The following is an 18658-nucleotide window of genomic DNA, read 5'->3' as shown; positions in this document are numbered from 1 at the left end:
ATGAGAGTCCTTCTTAGGAAATCGTCAATACTTATTAAGAAAGAAATTCTTTATGTTGAGGTGAGAAGTGAGGGAGAAGGAGAGAGGGAAAGAAAGAGAGAGCTAAATCAATTATACAAGGAGGCCATTAGACTGATGTGGCTCTAATGCGCTGGCAGCCTACCTGAGTAAACAAACCAAAATCTAAGCTTGTAAATGTCTCAGGGCTGTAAAATCAAAACAATATGGACAACCAATCACAACCGCCAACTAGGCTTCAAGGTATAGCTAATCAATAATTTCCTTACTTTGCTTCTACCTTTTTGACGTAAAAATTCCTCCTGTAGATAGAGAATTCCTAACCACTTCTGGTTTGGTGCTGCCCAATTCAAATTGACTTTTGCTGAAAAAAAAAAAAAACTCTCAAAAATTTTTAATATGCTTCAGCTTCTAACAGAAAGAAGGAAGGAAGGTAGATACAATGGGAGGAAATCATTAAAAGGTAACAAAAACACTGATAGTTTGCTTCTTTCCCTCTCCTAAATAGAAAATAATTGTTACTTTGTGTCATTAACATATGGAGGTCACCATTATTTAGTCAGTTTCATTTTCATGTTAATGGCTGTTATTTAAAAGTTTCAGGGAACTCAGAGTTTGGTGTCATCTGAGGTTAGGTTGAAATGTCCTAAAAGCACTAGTTTGTAAAGCTGCTATAATTTAAACTAATACCACTGGTTGGTTCATCTTATGCAAAAGAAATACAGATCTCCCTGAAACCTTCTATTTTTCTTTCCTGCCTACCTTCTGCTTAGGGAACTGAATAGAAACTTTAAAGCTTAAATTAAAAGAATCTTCTCTCATTCAATTTGGAGGTGGGAAATTGGAGATTGCTTCGACTGGAGAATTTTCAAAGGCTTGATACCTAAATGTATTCTTTGGGTTGATTTTTCCCGATGATGCGACATCATTTGAATACACTGAAGCCTCATCATTTACCAGGTTGGTAATAATTTTGATACAAAAATAAGTCTCCGTAGGAATGCAGCTTGAACCAATAACAAGCAACAGTGCTTTCTTTGTGATAAATTGACACTAAAGCCCAATCCTGAAAATCTCTTATATTATTTAGAGGAGCAGTGATCAAAGACAGAAGAGAAGAAAGAGCTGGCAGCCTCGTATATTCTCCACTGATGCTGAGATAGTGTCAGTAATAGGTAATGCAGTTACTACCGGGGAGAGCTGGAGAGCAGCTTTAAACTTCACATTCATATATCTTCTGGAAAAGTCAGGGCAGGAGTGAAAAAAAAAAAAAAAGCATAGTATCTTCCTGAAGTTCTTTAAAACTAGGTATACAAATTGCTGCTCCCCAGTAGGATGAGGGCAAATATAAATTTAAGTAGAACAAAACAAAATAATTGGAATGTCACTGGAATGCTGATGGGAATGATAAGAAAATTCTAAGGGTTGGCTAATGAGGATGGTTTTAATCCAGAGAGAATCTAATCACTCTCTTTCCCAATTTATACAACACTGTTGTCAGGCTACTCTTCCTAAAGTCTGATTTTCTCCACATCACTTTTTGCTTAAAATTCCCTGTGCTTTCTCATGACTTTATAGACTCTAGTGTCACAGGTAGCTCCACCAATTTATTGGACACATTAAAAAATTAATGACCAAATTTAAATCTCATCATATAAAAAGTTTATTTACTTATTTATTTTTATTTTAAAGATTTTATTTATTTATTCATGAGAGACAGAGAGAGAGAGAGAGACAGGGAGAGGCAGAGGGAGAAGCAGGATCTATGTAGGAAGCCTGACGTGGGACTCGATCCCGGGTCTCCAGGATCAGGCCCTGGGCTGAAGGTGGCGCTAAACCGCTGAGCCACCCAGGCTGCCCTAAAAAGTTTATTGACAACAATCTATACTATAGCTTCCTAAAAATTTAAAACATTATAGCTCGTGTAACATATACCATTATAGCAGATCTTAATCATTATCAATAAAATATTAATTCATTTATATATTCGCATTTTAATTATGAAAATAAATATTTTCTTTGCAGATAGGACAAATGATTCTATGATCCAACCCTCCATAACACTCATTTGGCAGTGCTTACAAGTAAAACATATTCCCAGTTTATTCTTCTCTATATATTGCAGCTTAGTAATCATTTGAAGTGACTAGATCCATTCAATTATTTTTATAGTGTTGTTTCACTCATGTTCTTTTTTTCAGTTTTTCTTTTTTCAGTATTTTCTATTGATTTTACAACAAAGTTTCCATTTGGTTTTATAATCTATATGATCATATTCCAACACTTTGCTTCATGTTTTCTCAGTAGTCTTACAAAGGTTCCATTTATGTTTATGCTTCTTAGACATTAAAGCATTTAAGTAAATAAAAGTTCAGAAATGTATGCAATTTTATATGTCATATTCAGTTAAATTTAAATAAACTTGTATAAATAGTATAAGATCAGGGGAATCATTTTACAAATTGGAGTATAGACTCTACCGTTTGTACTTATAACATAATAGTCTTTTAATTAAAGGGCAGAGGCACATACATATATAAGTACATGTGTATGTATCTGTATATATCTGTTGACATTAATTGATATATATTTTTCTTTTCCTCCTTCTTTTCTTCCTTTTTTCCTTCCAGTCAATTGCACTGGAAGTGTGAATTTCGGATGACTCATGACTTTTGAGTCTGTAAGCCACCTAGTCCAGCTTAATGCTAGTTAACTTTTCTATATAAAACTTCTACTTTAATTGGAGTGTGCTGTCTCATAACAAGACAGTCTTCCTGCTTCTCCACCTTGCCTATATTATTTCTCCCATAGCAGTACCCAACTTTCTGTTTGCTCTTTCCAGAACTACCCAGTCTACCTTGGTCCCATCTGTCACACTCCAGTCTCATAGATGCCTTCTTTGATCTGAAATCATGTCATCCATCCCATTTTACACGTATTCAGAGTCATACACATGTGCTTTGCTGAAGGCTTGCTTTGTTATGCAACTACCCATACCTTAATTTCCTGCCTCCCCAGCTATATTCTGAATCCTAAGAGGACAAAAATGTGGGCATTCCACTTTTATAGCACCTAGTAATAATTGGTAACTCATGGGGAGTAGCTGTTGTAGTAGTAGATGACTGATAGAATAGCAATAAATTTTCCAGGTTGTGTGGGGGCTAATCAAAGTTGTTAAGATTTATTTGTTTTTGATATTGTAGTTCTTTCTTTAAATGGAACAAATAAAAAGGAAGAAAAAGCAGAGGACTATTGCCTCTAACATCATGAGAATGTTCTAGGCCTTTGCTGGAGATATTCTACAGTCTTGAAGATTAATCCTTGTCACTGGCTGTTTTAATCATACCACCATCCTGGGTTTTATTTTCTTATGCTGAAAGCTGAATAAGAACATAGTCCTTCCAGAATAGTAGCAGAATAGGCTAGGTAAATAGTATAACTTTTATTTCTCTATTTTTTAAAAATAAATATTTTATAACAGAAGATCTAGATTTACAAAAAAGGTGCAAAGATAGTATAGGGAGTTCCTATATGCTATACACCCAAGTTTTGCTTCTTATTAACCTCTTATATTAGTGTGGTACATTTATTTCAACTAATGAACAAATGTAGATATATTTTTATTAACTAATGCCTTCTTTTCTATTCCAGGATACCATATAACATTTAGTAGTCATGCTCCCTTAGGTCCTTATTGGCTGTGATTGTTTCACAGACTTTCCTTATTTTTGATTCATGATAATTTTAAGGAACTGGTCATGTATTTTGTAGGCTGTCCCTCAACTGGGACTTACCTGTTGTTCTGATTAGATTGGTGTTACGTGCTTTGGGAGGAAGACCACAGAGATTAATGTAATTTTTATCATGTCATATCAAGCGTACATGTTATTAACATAACATCACTGTTGATAACGTTGATCACCTGACTGAGATAGTTTTTGTCAGGTTTTTCCACTGTAAAGTTAGGGGATAATTTTTCAAAGAGGAAGGAGAATTGAAGGATGGAAAAGACCACAAGAGATTAACTTGACGATTTATTTTGGGCTCTTTGGTTAAGGCATATAGCCACTTTCCTACCTAATTTTGAGAATGTACAAATGATTTCCTGCTTCCCTAGTTTGATATTCATTGTCGATTTGAGCTCCCTTATTGTTTTTGAACACCCCCTATTACCTGCTGTGAATATAGAATTGCCTTCTCAGCAATAAGTAGGCCCTCCAGGGTTATAGTCCTGAGAATATAGGCGAGATTGCAGCACCCTCAGGAAGCAGGCAAAGAACCTTCTGAAGCTACTGCTCTCTGGGTAGAGCAACTTAGAAGATGACTGGGTGACAACAGCCTTGAAAATAGAAGTTTTCTTTAGTTAGGATGGTGCTAATAGTAGGAAGGTTCTGGTTGCTTTATTTTGTTTTGTTTTGGATAAGTATTTTGGGCACCAGAGATATTGAAAAGGTGTTTGAGGGAGCTCCGTCACAGTAGCTAGGTCACAGTAGCTGAAAAGGACAGCAAGAACTGTAACTCTTTGTTGATAGTTCCTATGCCCCACAGGTTCCCCCGGTGTCCTCTTTGTGGGCTTTGAATGAAGCAGAACATTGTTTTCCAAAAATACTCCCACTTATATTATGATCATCATTGCCATTACCATCATTATTGCTATTCTCTGAATCACCCATCAGAGCAAACTTTCACATATTGACAGTGCCTGAGTATAAGCACTTTAGTTACTTTTTCAAAACAAGTGTCTGCAGGGTCATCCAGTCTTTGGAGCTTCATAGACAGGCCCTCCAATTATAGACAATGTTCTGAAATTACCTTTGTGTTACACAGATGCATTTTTTCACATTAAATGCAATTCCATGATGAGAGCAAGGCAAAGGGGGACATATATATTATTCCACAGAAGGTAAAATGATACTCAGAATGTCCTGATTCACTAGATGAGAAGTTAGGGTATTCTGGGAGCAGATATATTCCATGGAAGGCCAAGGTGTTTCTGTACACTCAAAAGTTTCAAATCAGGTGTTTATTGCCTAAAACATGTCTGAGAAAATTAATGAGGTAAGTTATTACCTACCCTGTCTGCAATTTTTCCATTTCCAGCTATAAAAGCGGGTAGCAATCTCACTCTTCCTTGAAGGCATCATTCATTATAAATTACTTGCTTTCAATCATGAGAGGAATACAATGAAAAGGAAAGTACCAAAGAAGGTCTTCACTGTGCTTTGTTAGGAGACAAAATAGGAGCATTGAGCATTCATATTATTGTCAAACTTCCCCGAATGAGATGTTTTGAATTCAAATGATTAGTTGGTAACTGGATCCTTGGTATTATCTGAAACCAGACTGGTTTCTTTCTTATATTTTAAAAACTAATAAGAGCCGGAGGCATATTCTCCTATCTAAAGCAGTAACTCATGTTAGGATAGGATTGGAGAAGTATTTTCATTTGTATTTTGGCTAAGTCCTGCCTTTGTTACAACCAAGTGTTATTGAAGATGAAAAGTATGAGTAGGGAGAAAGTGTTCTCTATAGTTAACTCTGCTCCTGACTTGTCAGAGAGAACCAAAAGAGAGATTTATATTCCCTAGTATCATGCTTGGTTATGATTCCAGATTTCTCTTACAGTGGGCAAAAATCATTCTCTGTTCATGGCTGTCTGTGATCATGAAGGGGTCTTCAAGATGGCCAATCTATAACTTTGATTGCCATGACCAATCATGTAGATACCTCAACTTTGATCCAAATACATTTGTATGTACAGATGAACTTTGCTACATGATTGTCAGATTTCTTCCTTATCTTGTGCTATTTAAATCCAGACTTAAACTTCTATATTACATTTAGGAATATACAACTGCTTTACATAGGACTCCTAGGTAAAATAGGCAAGACTTTGAGACCAACATTCAGTCCTATGGAGACAACAAACTTGCGGAGATCATGGAGCACAGAAGTTCCTCAGGATATTGCTTGTGATGAGATGTGAAATACTAATAATTTAATATTGAAATTAGGGAGAAGAAATAAAGATACTCAAAGAGCTTATCAAAATTAAGTGCAGGACTAATTAAGGCCAACTTGACTGCTATTATTTCCTCTTACACTGAATATAACCTCCCACAGGCAGTAGGGCTGCCTGATGAATGTTCTCCTTAGGAAATGTGTGGTCATGTCTGATAAGCATAGGCAGCACAACATCATTTATTTTTATCAAAGCTCCCCAGGCAGGAGAAATTGATAGAGATTACCATTTAATCTGTAAGAACCAGGATCTTTATTCAGCAGTACTTATAATTTATGTACTTGAATATTTTGCTGTACTTAAAACCTTGAAATCTCCAAATATAAAAATTGCTGCTAGTTTTCTAAAGGTACTAGTGGTAGTAACAACTTACTCTTAAATCGATCTCCACTTTGGAACTGAATTCTTTATCCTAGTGACTAGAATACATTATATCTCTGCACCAGTAGTGCTTCATGAAGGATTAAAATATTGTAATTAACACTGTTTCTCTTTCTGGTTCATTTTCTCATTCAAGAAACTATCAGATTCTTCGCACCATACATTCTGCCAGAACTGGAGGTTATATAGCTTTTATTAGCTTAAGGTAGGCTTCACTCCAATAACAAAGAACTGCCAAAAATCTTTGATGCCTTTAATGACCAAGGCTTATATGTTGCTTGCATATGTTTTGAAAACTTGCTTAGATTCTGCTCCATGTCAATCTACATTTTGTAATTTAAACTGAAGGAGCAGCCCCCATCTACTCATGCCGGACTCATTCTAGTCAAAAAATTGCATGGGCAGAATCATGGGGAGAGCTTTTAAAATTTCTGCTTGGAAGTGCATATGTTACATTGATCAACATTTCATTGGCCAAATTAAGTCACATCTACAAGCCAATTGTCAGTGAGGTGGAAAGAATAATCCTTCTGTTAAGAGGTTCTGGAAGTGAGGGCCAGGGAATATTTTTGACAATAAGACAATTTACAACACTACCCTAGGGAGCTTACTGTCTAGATGGAAAGTTATGATACAAAAGTGCTGCAGGGCATGCAACAAGCAGAGTGCCATATTAGCATCTAGGTTCTTCGTCTTTCTCCCTATTAAGCATTTCAAATAAGTGCTTTTTTGGTAAATGTTTCTGTTTTTCTCATACTGAGTTAAGGCAGACATTTGCTAAAATAAAGCCAGTTGAAGCCAGGTTTCATGGCAAAAACATAGCATTTAGAAATGTGGAACAGACGACTAGTGATTATCCATTTCCAGGCCATATTGACTTAGTATACAATCCAACTGATTGTGCAGATATTGGCCATCAGGATCACAGGATGAAAAAGCTCTGATCTAATGGAAAAATTACTAATTTAATAGTCACATATCAATTAGGCTTCTTGGTCATCCAATAATGATATATGTCCTTAAAAAAACAAGTGAAAAAGGGCAAAGAAGTAGAAGCATATTAAAATTCTCATGAGATCTCTCCCAGATCCTCATTAGTCCAGACCTGGTTTGCTTTGGGCTTAGGCCTTTGTAGAAGTCCCTCCAATTCCAGATGGGTGCATACCATACACTCAAGTCTAAACCTCATTTGAGAATTCTCATGCAATTTCATTTAATATGAAATGCCTCTAACATCTAATAATATTTGATAATATTCAGTTGCCCAAAGGGGCTGATTGTTAACTTGTCAGAAAACTTGTGATTCAGTTTAGTCATCCTTAGAATTTATATTGTCAGTAAGTATATCATATAAATAATTCAACTGCTAACGAAAGATAGAATCTGTGAAAATGGTGGAATTTGCAAAACTTTCATTATCTTGTTTAACATTTGATGAGCTCTTAAAACTGAATACAAAGTACAAAGATTCATAGCTTAATGAAAGCTATTTTAAAAAATAAGTATAATATAGTGCTTTGCTTGAAACTAAAATTACAGTGAAATTCTCATTTGTTCTAGGAGAGGAAACAGAAAGACTATTTTGATAAATTAGGCAAATTAAATAGATTTAAGAAGTAATAGTATGTAGGGGGACCCTGGATTGTAAATAAAGTAACAGTGAACTCCAAGACAAGGACATGAATTACAGTCAGCTCTTCCTTCAGTGAAATGTACCGTCAGAGCATATAACTTGCTGAGCCCAGGTATTTCTAATTTTGAAACTGATTTGGATCAAGTGCTGGTAAACTTGCAGAAAATCATATTCCTTTCTTCCTTCCCTCATTGATTTAAATATAATCATTGAACCGTTAAATGTTTCAAGCACAAAAGTAGGCACTAGATAATGTGTTAATGAATAAGACAATCATGGTCCCTGCTCTCAGTAGCTTGGAACAACTAATGGAGACAAAATAAACACATTGTTGTAGTGGGTACCATGAGAGAAATAAAGCCCCGATATCTAGAAATCTATGTAGGTAGTAAGGAATGTCTTCTTGGAGGAAGGAAGACCTGTCTGTTGCCTAAATCTAAAGAATGAGAATTGGAAACAGAGAGCTATAGGTGGAGAAAAGAGCTCCAGCCATGTAAAGGATTTGGATTTTATTCAAGTGCAATGGAAAGTCATGGATGAGTTTATAGGCAAGGAAGTGAGAGGAGGTAATTTATGTTTAAAACTGTTGGCCTGGCTGTTTTAGGAAGAATGGATTTTAAAAGGGGAATTGTACCCATCCAGACAAGACATGATGGGGCATTGGACTAGAAAGAGTAAGCGTAGAGATCAAGGCAGGCAAATGGATTGGATTTTAAATACATTTAGGAGGAAGACATGTCCATATTTGTTGATAGTTGAATGTACAGAATGATGCAGAGTGATTCTTAGTCTTTTGCCTTAAACAACAGGATAGTGGTGCCATGTAGTAAAAATATAAGTCTGGGGAAGAAATTGGTGGGATAGTAGGTAGCAATCAAGAAATCCATTTCAACCTGCTTAGCAGAAATGATCATGAGCTTTCCAATCTGGAGATGTCAAGGTGTAGTTGCATATTTGAATATGGAGCCCAGAAGCAGTTTTGGGCTGAAGATAAAACATGATATTGAAAGCCATAGAAATAGATGAGATCATGCTGAAAAAAAACACAAAAACCTATTGTGAGAGGTATAGAGAGTCTGGGACCAAATACTGGAGTCATTGGGAAAACAAACAAAAAACTGAGAGGGTGAGGTCAAAACAGAGATAAACCAGGAGAGAGAGTACTGTCTTAGAATCTTCAAGAAGACAGTATTTCAGGAAGGAGAGTAGGGGCAACTACACTGAATATTGATGAGAAACAGATGAAGTTAGAACAGAGAAGAAGCCTTCTTAGCAGCATAGACATCATTGGTAACCTTGGAATAAATAGCATTTCAGTGGAGTGGGGAAGGGGGGGACATAGCCCAAACTGGAGTGGAAGGGGTGAGTGTGAAGCGAGGCAGTGGAGACAGCAGGTATAAACAATTTTTGAAAAGTCATTCTGTAGAAAGGAATAGCAAAAGGGGATATCTGAGGGGAATATGAGGTGTTAGGAAGATTCTTCTTGAATAGTAAAGATATGCATGTTCATTGCTGATGGGAAAGGCAAGGCAGAGGAAGAATTTGATGATGTAGCTAAGAAAGGGATGCAAAGCCTTTGGAAGGCTAGAGCAGGTAGGAAGCTTGAGCCTCAACAGATGGAGGACATTTCTTTAATAATAGGGAATGAGGTAGAGATAGACATAGATGCAGGGAAATGGAAAATGAGAACATTTAGATTCTATCATTGAAATATGATGCATAATCATGGCAGAGGTAGGCCAACTGTAGGGCAGGAAATCTGAGAGAAGAGAAACATCTAGTGACTGTAGGAAGCTTTAGGAAGAAGCATTTATACATAAGTATTTCTAGCATTTGGTAGAGGCTCAATACATGTTGTTGAACAGATAGATGAAAGCATGACATTTTAGTTACAAGAACAGGCTCACAATTCTCAGACAGAAAACTTAGACAAAATTGTGCATATAGAAGATTTAGTTCAAAACCACATTTTGGGGATGCCTGGGCGGCTCAGCAGTTAAGCATGTGCCCTTCGTCTCAGAGCATGATTCTGGAGTCCCAGAATCTAGTCCCACATCCACTTTTTTTCTTTTTTTGTGAGTAAAAGGAGTGAGTGGGCATACATAAGATTATTAGACACCCATTAACCAGTACTTCCAGGCATGATACAGAATGTTCCCATCACCCTAGAAAGTTCCTTCATGCACTTTTCCAATGATCCTTGAGCCCCGGTAGCTCAGTGGTTTAGTGCCACCTTCAGCCCAGGGCGTGATCCTGAAGACCTGGGATCGAGTCCCACGTCAGGCTCCCTGCATGGAGCGTGCTTCTCCCTCTGCCTGTGTCTCTGCCTCTGTGTGTGTGTGTCTCTAATGAATAAATAAATAAATAAAGTCTTTAAAAAAAAGATTCAAAACCACATTTTGTAAAAACCTCTTAAGGGTTCAACCAGAAGAACTACACTTGCCAAGTTGCCCCAGCCATGGTCTAGAGAATATATTTTCAAGACCCTAGTGTACAAGAAAATTACGTATCTTCTCATCACACAAACCCTCTAATTTGTGTGAAAAAAAAAAAAAAAAAGCTGGTGAAGTTAAAAAAAACAACAAACAACCCACAGGAAGTTTTGGATATTAGCACATCAGCAATGCCAAAATTACATGCAGTTAACCATTTCTGACCCTATTATATATGGACAAATGAGATGTTTATAACACTTATCATCCTCTATTTTTAAAATATATTTTTCTGTTATCATCATCAAAAAACTCCATTTACTGGTTCTACTTGAGACTGTTCTCCAAAACCATTTCCTAACACTGAGTAAAAATGTTCTAAACCTCCTGGTAAGCCTCAGAGTATTGATTATCTTCTAATCTAGTTTTGACTTGGCCTTGAAACTTCAGCCATAAAAGATTTAAAAGATTTTGCCCTTCACTAAAAGCTATCATCTGTAATCCTAGCACTCGCCCATTTCAGAATCCAGATGACTGAATGTCACATTCGGTTACCTTTATAAACCCCCAAATCAAAGCTTCTAATATCAACACTTGCCTTACTCATCACTCTTGCTTCTCAGCTCCCAATTTATTGATAATTCTTTACCACCCCTTGCCACTTACTGTCTGCAGGGCTTGAATGGTCAGAGCAGCTAAGCAGGCTGCTGGACTCAAACAGCTTTAAAAGTTCCACAAATTTCATACAGAAAATGGGAAAACATAAAAACCATGCATGTCAAAATGTCATCCCATGTTGACAGTAAATCACTTAGATAACATTTAGTTTGTCTTTGGTGTGCTATCCAGAACCACTAGCAGCTGTCGTGTGTATGCCTGTGTGTGTGCAGACATGTGTGTTTCAAAGTAATTTCTTAAGCCCTTAGAAAATGCTGCGGTTTTTGCCTCCATTCGTCTTTTTTAACCTTTTACAAATAGCCAAAATAATGTATGGATGTGCGATTTCACTGTCCTTTTCTCTCAAATGCAGGCAATAAAAGTTGATTTGCACTAACAAGCTAAAAGCTCTGAGTGCTACCAGACTGTGATGCATTCCAGGAGGGAGGGTACCTTTCAGATCCTATGATGGTAGAAAGCCTCTTCACAAACAACACTGCAAAGATTTAGAATCCAAGGCTAGGATCCAATCTATTGTTCAGGAGTCAGCCAGTATGGAAGAAAAGATCAACTGAAAATTGGTCAGAATAGAGACAATCTCCTGCTCTGGTTGCTTTTGATTTCAGCATAGTCCACAGGTAGTATAGCTGATGCAAATTAAGCCTTTCCTTCTCTCTTCAGTATTGCTCTGCAAGGATGCTGGTTATGGTAGCATTAGCAATACGGCATAAAAATGTTTGTGAGGAAATATATGTGGCAAATTTATATATGCGAGCAATATCCTATGTTTATGCCACTAGCTGGCAGTTGAAATTTCCATTAGTTACAAAGTAGAAAATATAGTAAAAAATATGTTAAAAATGAAAATATTCCTCTGATAATACGCATCTACCTTTTCCATTTTACATTTCATTGGCAAAGGTACTAAATTTGAAAAGATGTTAATTTGAAAAGCTATTACTGTGGTCCTGCATAGAATTTACAGGCTAGAAACAGCACTGCCATTTTGCTAAGGTAGATTTAGCCTCAAATAAATATATATAGTGTTTCTTAAAAGGTGAAAGTATAACCGGATAGTTTCAAACCTCAACCAATATACAGAATACACATATAACCACTATGTAGCCACCATGATTGTGCTGTTTAGGCAAACAAAAAGATGTCTCAGGAAAGGATGGAGCTCCCACAAGGAAAGAAATGTATCTAGAAAAAAATGAACATAGTTCATAATGACATTTTTGCATTTGGCTTTTCTCCCATCAAACAAAAGCAGCAAAATACAAGTGGAATATCACAATGAGTTTGGAAAAAATATATCAAACTATAAAGTTTCTTCATTTATTTATGGGCAGGAGTAGAGTGGTAGTGGTCTAAGAGCTTGGTCTTTGAAACCAAATACTGTCCATGTTCAAATACAAGCCATCGCTTACATCTTGTGCAATTTTGGGTAATTTATTTAACTTTGTGATGTCTCATCCTCCTTTTCTGTGTCTATATATTATACATATGCAATGTGCATATATATAAATATAGCCCCTTCATGGAATTGTGAGGATTACATGATTTATGTCTGTAGACTTCTGACTGGCACATCTTTAGCATTCAATAAATGTTAGATATTATTAAGTAATTGCAAATATATAATAAAAAAGAATAGCACATATGGCTTTGAGAATTTTTAACTCCACAAATAAATATCAGGTTTTCATGATTGGTAAGCACTTAGTAATAGTAGTAGTAGTAGAGGGGGAGGAGTGGGAGTTCTGGGTAGAGTAGTGGGATTGGCAATGCCTTAATGTTGAGGTAGAGATTTGTTTGTAGAGATTTCTTGGAAACTGCTTCCTAAAACAACACCTGTAATGACTTAGGAACCATAATTTGGCAGAGGGAGATGTTGAACAGTAATGTGGTTGCAACCGAGAACTCAGCCATCTCAGATTGCTCTCTGAAATTGCAAAGGCCCTTGAAAAATATCTCAGACTGCCTCATATTGAGGCAGGGGACTGGGGGACTTTTTCTCATTTCCCATTAGTCAGTGAGTGGCTGCAGGCTGCTCCTGGGGAGGGGCATCATCCTGGGCATGACAGCTCTCCTCGACCTTAGCAACTGTAGGGGAGAGGAAGTTCTGGGGCGCACACACTGCAGCTTTGACTACAGTTCACTGTCTATGTTGCTCAGATCCTGTTGCTTTATATAAATTCAAAAATCTAGGAGCAACCCTTCTAGGATTCTGGTTGAGGGAAAACTTAAAAAAAAAAAAAGTAGTACAGTTCCTGTCATAACAATTGGTCTTGGCGCTATGAGTGATATTCATCAGCCTTCCTATTCTATTCTAGATTCCTGATACCCTTGGCTAGCAACTCTTGTGATATAAATATATTAGATCTACATACATTAGATCACAAGAGTATATTACTTATACTTAATATGGTGGTATAATCCTGGCTCTCAACCCTCAGGTTCTGAGGATTGGTCATCATACTTTTCAGACTGTGGCTACTGTACTTGTCCATTTAAAATTAAAATTGTGCAGAAGAGTATCAATCACCCAGGTATAAATAGTTTTCTCTTCTCTGCTAGGAACATGGTTTCTTTCCTGCCTGCTGGCCTCTTGGTACAATGAACCTAAAGGAATTGTTGGCAGAGTAGCTTTAAGCTTAATAGGGCTTTGGCAACATTCCCTGGTAGAAGTACCTCCACCCCCTGCACCCGCCCTCCACCTCCCTGCCCTTAGGCTCTCTGGTCCTTCTCAGCTTAGAATTGCAGGGATATCCCTAGGAGTAATGATTAGTGAAGTCTTTACATCCTTGTATCTAATATTCCAATTTTTCTCTTTTCAGACCTGTGACCAATCTCATGAGGAAAATTAAAATTAGGACTGGCTCTTCAGAATTGCTCTAAATTAAAGTAAGTTTCCTGAGCTTTTGTCCTCCAACATTAACCAGTTGTCTTATCACTTAAATGAGTCAAAAAATAGTTTGATTATCAAAGGATTTATAAAGATTCTGAGAAAACTGATGTTATCTTGGAATATTTTTTCAAAAATATTTTCTTGTGATCACCTTGCGTTTAATTGATTCTTTGCTCAAAATACAAATGTATAATTGCAATTTAAACTTCGATGTTGTAAAACTAAAATAATCTTATTTAAGAATTCCTAGCTCAAAATTAAAGTCCCCAAGGTCTGCTTTAACACAGTTTACTGAATTTTTTTAAATAAATTTTGCTTACATATCAATGACTTCCCATTATGATTCTATACATAGGAGTGGACACAGATGTCACACATGTGAAATTTATTTTTTCTGTAATTTTAGTTCTCTAGTCTTCCTCTATTATAGAATGGGTGAAAAGTTTATTCAGATTTTATTCTTAGAAAAAAAGTTTAAGCAAGTCTAAGTAAGCTACAAGTCCATTAAAAGTAATAGAAGGAGATAGAGATCAGCTCTAAGTAAATCCTGTGCAAAGGAATTTATCTTTCAAGCATTCACCTCTTCTGGAAGATAAGAAAGGTTTTCTTAACCAATTAATTGAGACTCAACTAAATGTCATGGCAAACAAATTCAAATTTTACAACATGAAGCCGTTTCTTATTGCAAACTTGGCAAGAACACTGTAAACTTGTATAAAGTGATGATATAGCACTTCCAGGATCCCTGCTGTGCTTCCTGATTAACAGATTTAAATCTATGGCTTATTGGAGAAAACAATGATTGGGAATCAAAACAGCTACTGATTCAGATTCTAGAATAGCTACTCCCCAGCCTTCTAATGAAAGATGAGACTGGTATTTGACTTTATGACATCATTATGGCACAGTAGATTGACAATAAGGGGCCAAGAATTTGTCCTGAGGTTTTCTTGGAAATGATGGGGCGAACCTGAAATCAGGATAGCAACATCTTGGAAGGAATCCGGGATTTACTTCATTTGTTATTCAAACTCCACTCAGTTATTAACTGGCTTCACTTGGTTATCAGCATACATATCTGCTTAGATCTCTAGATGTTAAGCTCTTAGAGAGAAGGAGTCATTTATTTATCTGTTTCCACACAGGGACTAGTAACATGCTTCACACATAGCCACCATTCATTTATTTGATAAAAATAGCATTTTGATTTTATATGGTAAATTTTGGCCACAGCATTTTTTAATCCACTAAAAAACCTGTATATTTCAGTTAGTCAAAATCATATTTATTGAACATTGACCATGTAGTCTCTATACTTAATGTGTGTATATGTGTCTCTGTGTGTGTGTGTGTGTGTGTGTATGAATTATCAGAGCTTTTTTAAAATTTTTAAATTATTTTTTAAAATTTATTCATGAGAGACACACAGAGAGAGAGAGAGAGAGAGAGAGGGAAAGAGAGAGAGGCAGAGACACAGGCAGAGGTAGAAGCAGGCATGGGACTCCATCCCCGGGTCTCCAGGATCACACCCTGGGCTGAAGGCAGTGCTAAACCACTGAGCCACTCAGGCTGCCCTCTCAGAGCTTTTTAAGTGAATAAACATGCAAAACAAATTCAAGGAGAGTTCATTATAGGCTGAATTTGTCAATGGATGCTCAATGGAAAAGGCAGAACTTGAGCTCCCCTCAGGGGGTAGAGAAAGATAGCAGCATTCTCCATATTTGGATAGGGACAATCTCACAGTAAAAGAACTTTGCTTTGATAAGGAGCTCATGTACAAAGTGTTCCCACTGTCATCCTCTGTAAACAGCTTGGTCCCCAAGGCACTGAAGGAGAGTTTTGACTAATTGTGACTTCCAGGAAAATTGGTAAGTTGGGTTCAGACTGATACTTGCTTATAACTGTAATCATCCCTAGGATTTTAAACATTACAAGATGTATGTGAAACCAAGGGAATCTGGGTAGTTGAATGAGGAACTCAGCTGTCCCTCAGTAGTTCATGCCAATATGAGAGTACAAAAACAATGATTATGTGGCTGCTGTTACTACTGTTACTACTAAACTTGATGAGTTTATATGTTGTTTTAATAGTGATTTTTATTGCCCAGCATCCAACTTAATAACTTCATTTTCTGGGTGGACATGACTCCTATTGCTGCTGGCTATTGTGGTCCACATGAAAAATGAACATGGTTGGTTGAGTCTCAATTCTAACACTTTGGACAAAAAGCTGTCATGGACCTGTTACAACAAATTTTAGGTCCTGAAGTCTGATTTACTTCTAATTAGTTAAATCTGTCAGTATGTATAAGGTGTAGGAAAGACAGGAAGGGATATAGAACTGAATCTATTGGATAAGCTTCATCGTAGGTTTCTGTAATATCTGCCCTAAGGGGCAATTGTGAAGATCTTTTTATTATGGGTATTTTAAACTATATGTAAACCTAGATAGACTATTAAAAACGTGTCCTCATGTGCCCATCAAAAACTTCAGTAACCATTGTTACTTGGCCTATTTCATCTGCATGCCCACCCACTCTCTCTTTCTAACTCAAAGATTATTTTAAAGCAAATTAGAGACATCATCTCATTTCATCTGTAAATACTTTAGTATTTATCTCTAAACCATTAGAATTCTTGTTTACATAACAATAATACCATGGTATGATTTTAAAGATCACAGTCAGACCTCCTCTATCCTTAACCTGTTTACCAATGTCTGAAATTCTACAAACTTTAAAGCTTTTTGTTGGAAGATAAAAACCAACACCCCATTAGAATTGTTACAACAAAACCTTTCCAGTTATGATTTATGAAAAACAAGGTACCTGAATTTGTGAGACAACAATGGGCCATTTTTGCAATTATATCTAGAATAGGCAGGCACAGTCATCTAAGAAAGTTTAGAAATCATGACAAATACCCCAAGATCCTAAGATTATTTGCTATCTGAGTGTATAATAATAGTCACAAATGTGCCAGATCAGAGAACGGTAGGATTCCAAGCCTGGTCTCCAAAGGCTACCATCATCTGGCTCTATCTTACCTTCTATGCCTTTCTTGGATAACTTTCCTGTGACTAACTAATCCTCTGTAACCTTGCCTGGTAAGTGTATCACCCAAGAATTTTTCTCCTTTCTAGTCATCCCTGCTCAACCACTCCTGTACCCCACTCCCATGTGAGATGTGTTGGATTTCTCTAACATAGCTAAGAAAATAAAACAGATGGATAGTTATGTTGTGTATTAAAACAGACTAAATTTCAATTCTTACTTTGAGTGCAACATGATTATTACTAGTTTCGGGGTTTGGAATTCTGAAAATTTCTACCAAACTCAATGGCTTCCTCAAAATTTCTTGAGTTCACTTCCAGCGTGTACTGATGACTTACCTTAAAGGAAATAACTAGAAGACATGCAAATTATTAGTCAGCAGCTGCCTGAAGAGTACTATGGAAGATGAAATTTGAAGTTCCTATGCCAGGCTGAGCAGCCCATCCATCCTGATGAGTTAAGAGAAAAGTCACTCTTAATTTTTATAGGGCGGATTTTGACTGCTCTTCATGCAAAAATTTTTCATCTACTGCAGGAGGGAGAGACTGTGGCAATGAAACTTATGAGCTATTGGCATGTGGAAGATGGATAATTTTGACAAAAACTTTATTCCTGCAGTTCACTCATGCCCCTATTACAATCAGGACTCCACATGGGGCAAAGAAGGGGATGAAAATTATGACCTATCATGGTTTGGTGAAAGGAGCGCTGATAGGATAATTAGAAGATACCTTATAATTGATTTGTAACAAGGTACCAAGTTAGAGAGCTGATTGCATGTAAATCTCTGCTTGTAGTGATTTCTTGTTATATAGGATATAAGAATTATTGATATTAATTTATAAAACATTGGATATAATATAAAGTCCTAGAAGGAATAAGTAAAAGTGGGCAGCGTTCTAGAGGGATGTAGCACTCTTCCACCTCTAGCAAATGATTTACTACCTGATGCCCCATGAGAAGCGATGGTGGGGGGCAAAGAGGCCACAATAAGTTGCCCCAGGCACCAGCCAGGGGAACTCAGTTGCCTACTACTGTGTCTGCACCCTTATGCAATGAATAATACTTTGTTGCATTGAAGACAAATGTTAGTCACAGATGAGTAGCCTAATTGTGATTTCAAGTAGTATAAAATTGAAACAGGCACTCATTTGACATTTAACTTATATTTTGCATTGGCTTTTTATCTAATGGGTGTATATTCTTTTTCCTTAACTAGATTGTAAACCCCACTGAAAAAACAGACTCCCCATTTTGCTATTCTCAATGCACAACTCATTGCTCCAGGCAAAATAGTCAATACGGTTTTCAGTTGCCATTGCAGATAATAGTCTAAGTAAACACTGACTCTGAGTGCTAAAATTTTTGCAAAGCTTGTTCTTGAGGAAAAACGTGGTTTAACCTGATAAATCCCCTTGTGACACATAATCACACATAGAAGTAAAATAGATTTCTAGATGAATAAGAAAACTCATTTAAAATGCCTAATGTGAATAATGGAATATTAAGTCTTTCACTTTCTCTACTGTGATTCACGATATTTTGGATCTA

General features: G+C 36.6%; 1 long non-coding RNA gene across 1 annotated transcript in view; it reads right to left on the bottom strand.

Moving 5' to 3' along the window:
* LOC111097201 overlaps positions 1-17558 on the bottom strand; it is a 28113-nt gene extending 10555 nt beyond the window's left edge. Inside the window, exon 1 of the long non-coding RNA XR_005363079.1 lies at positions 17446-17558. This is a non-coding gene — a long non-coding RNA (uncharacterized LOC111097201). The remainder of the gene's footprint in view (positions 1-17445) is intronic.
* Between the last annotated feature and the right edge of the window lie 1100 nt (positions 17559-18658).

The sequence above is a fragment of the Canis lupus genome, chromosome 8 (assembly GCF_011100685.1).
Source record: "Canis lupus familiaris isolate Mischka breed German Shepherd chromosome 8, alternate assembly UU_Cfam_GSD_1.0, whole genome shotgun sequence".
Taxonomy (NCBI): domain Eukaryota; kingdom Metazoa; phylum Chordata; class Mammalia; order Carnivora; family Canidae; genus Canis; species Canis lupus.
Note: the sequence above shows the minus strand (reverse complement) of the source record. Positions and strands in the feature narration are given on the sequence as shown.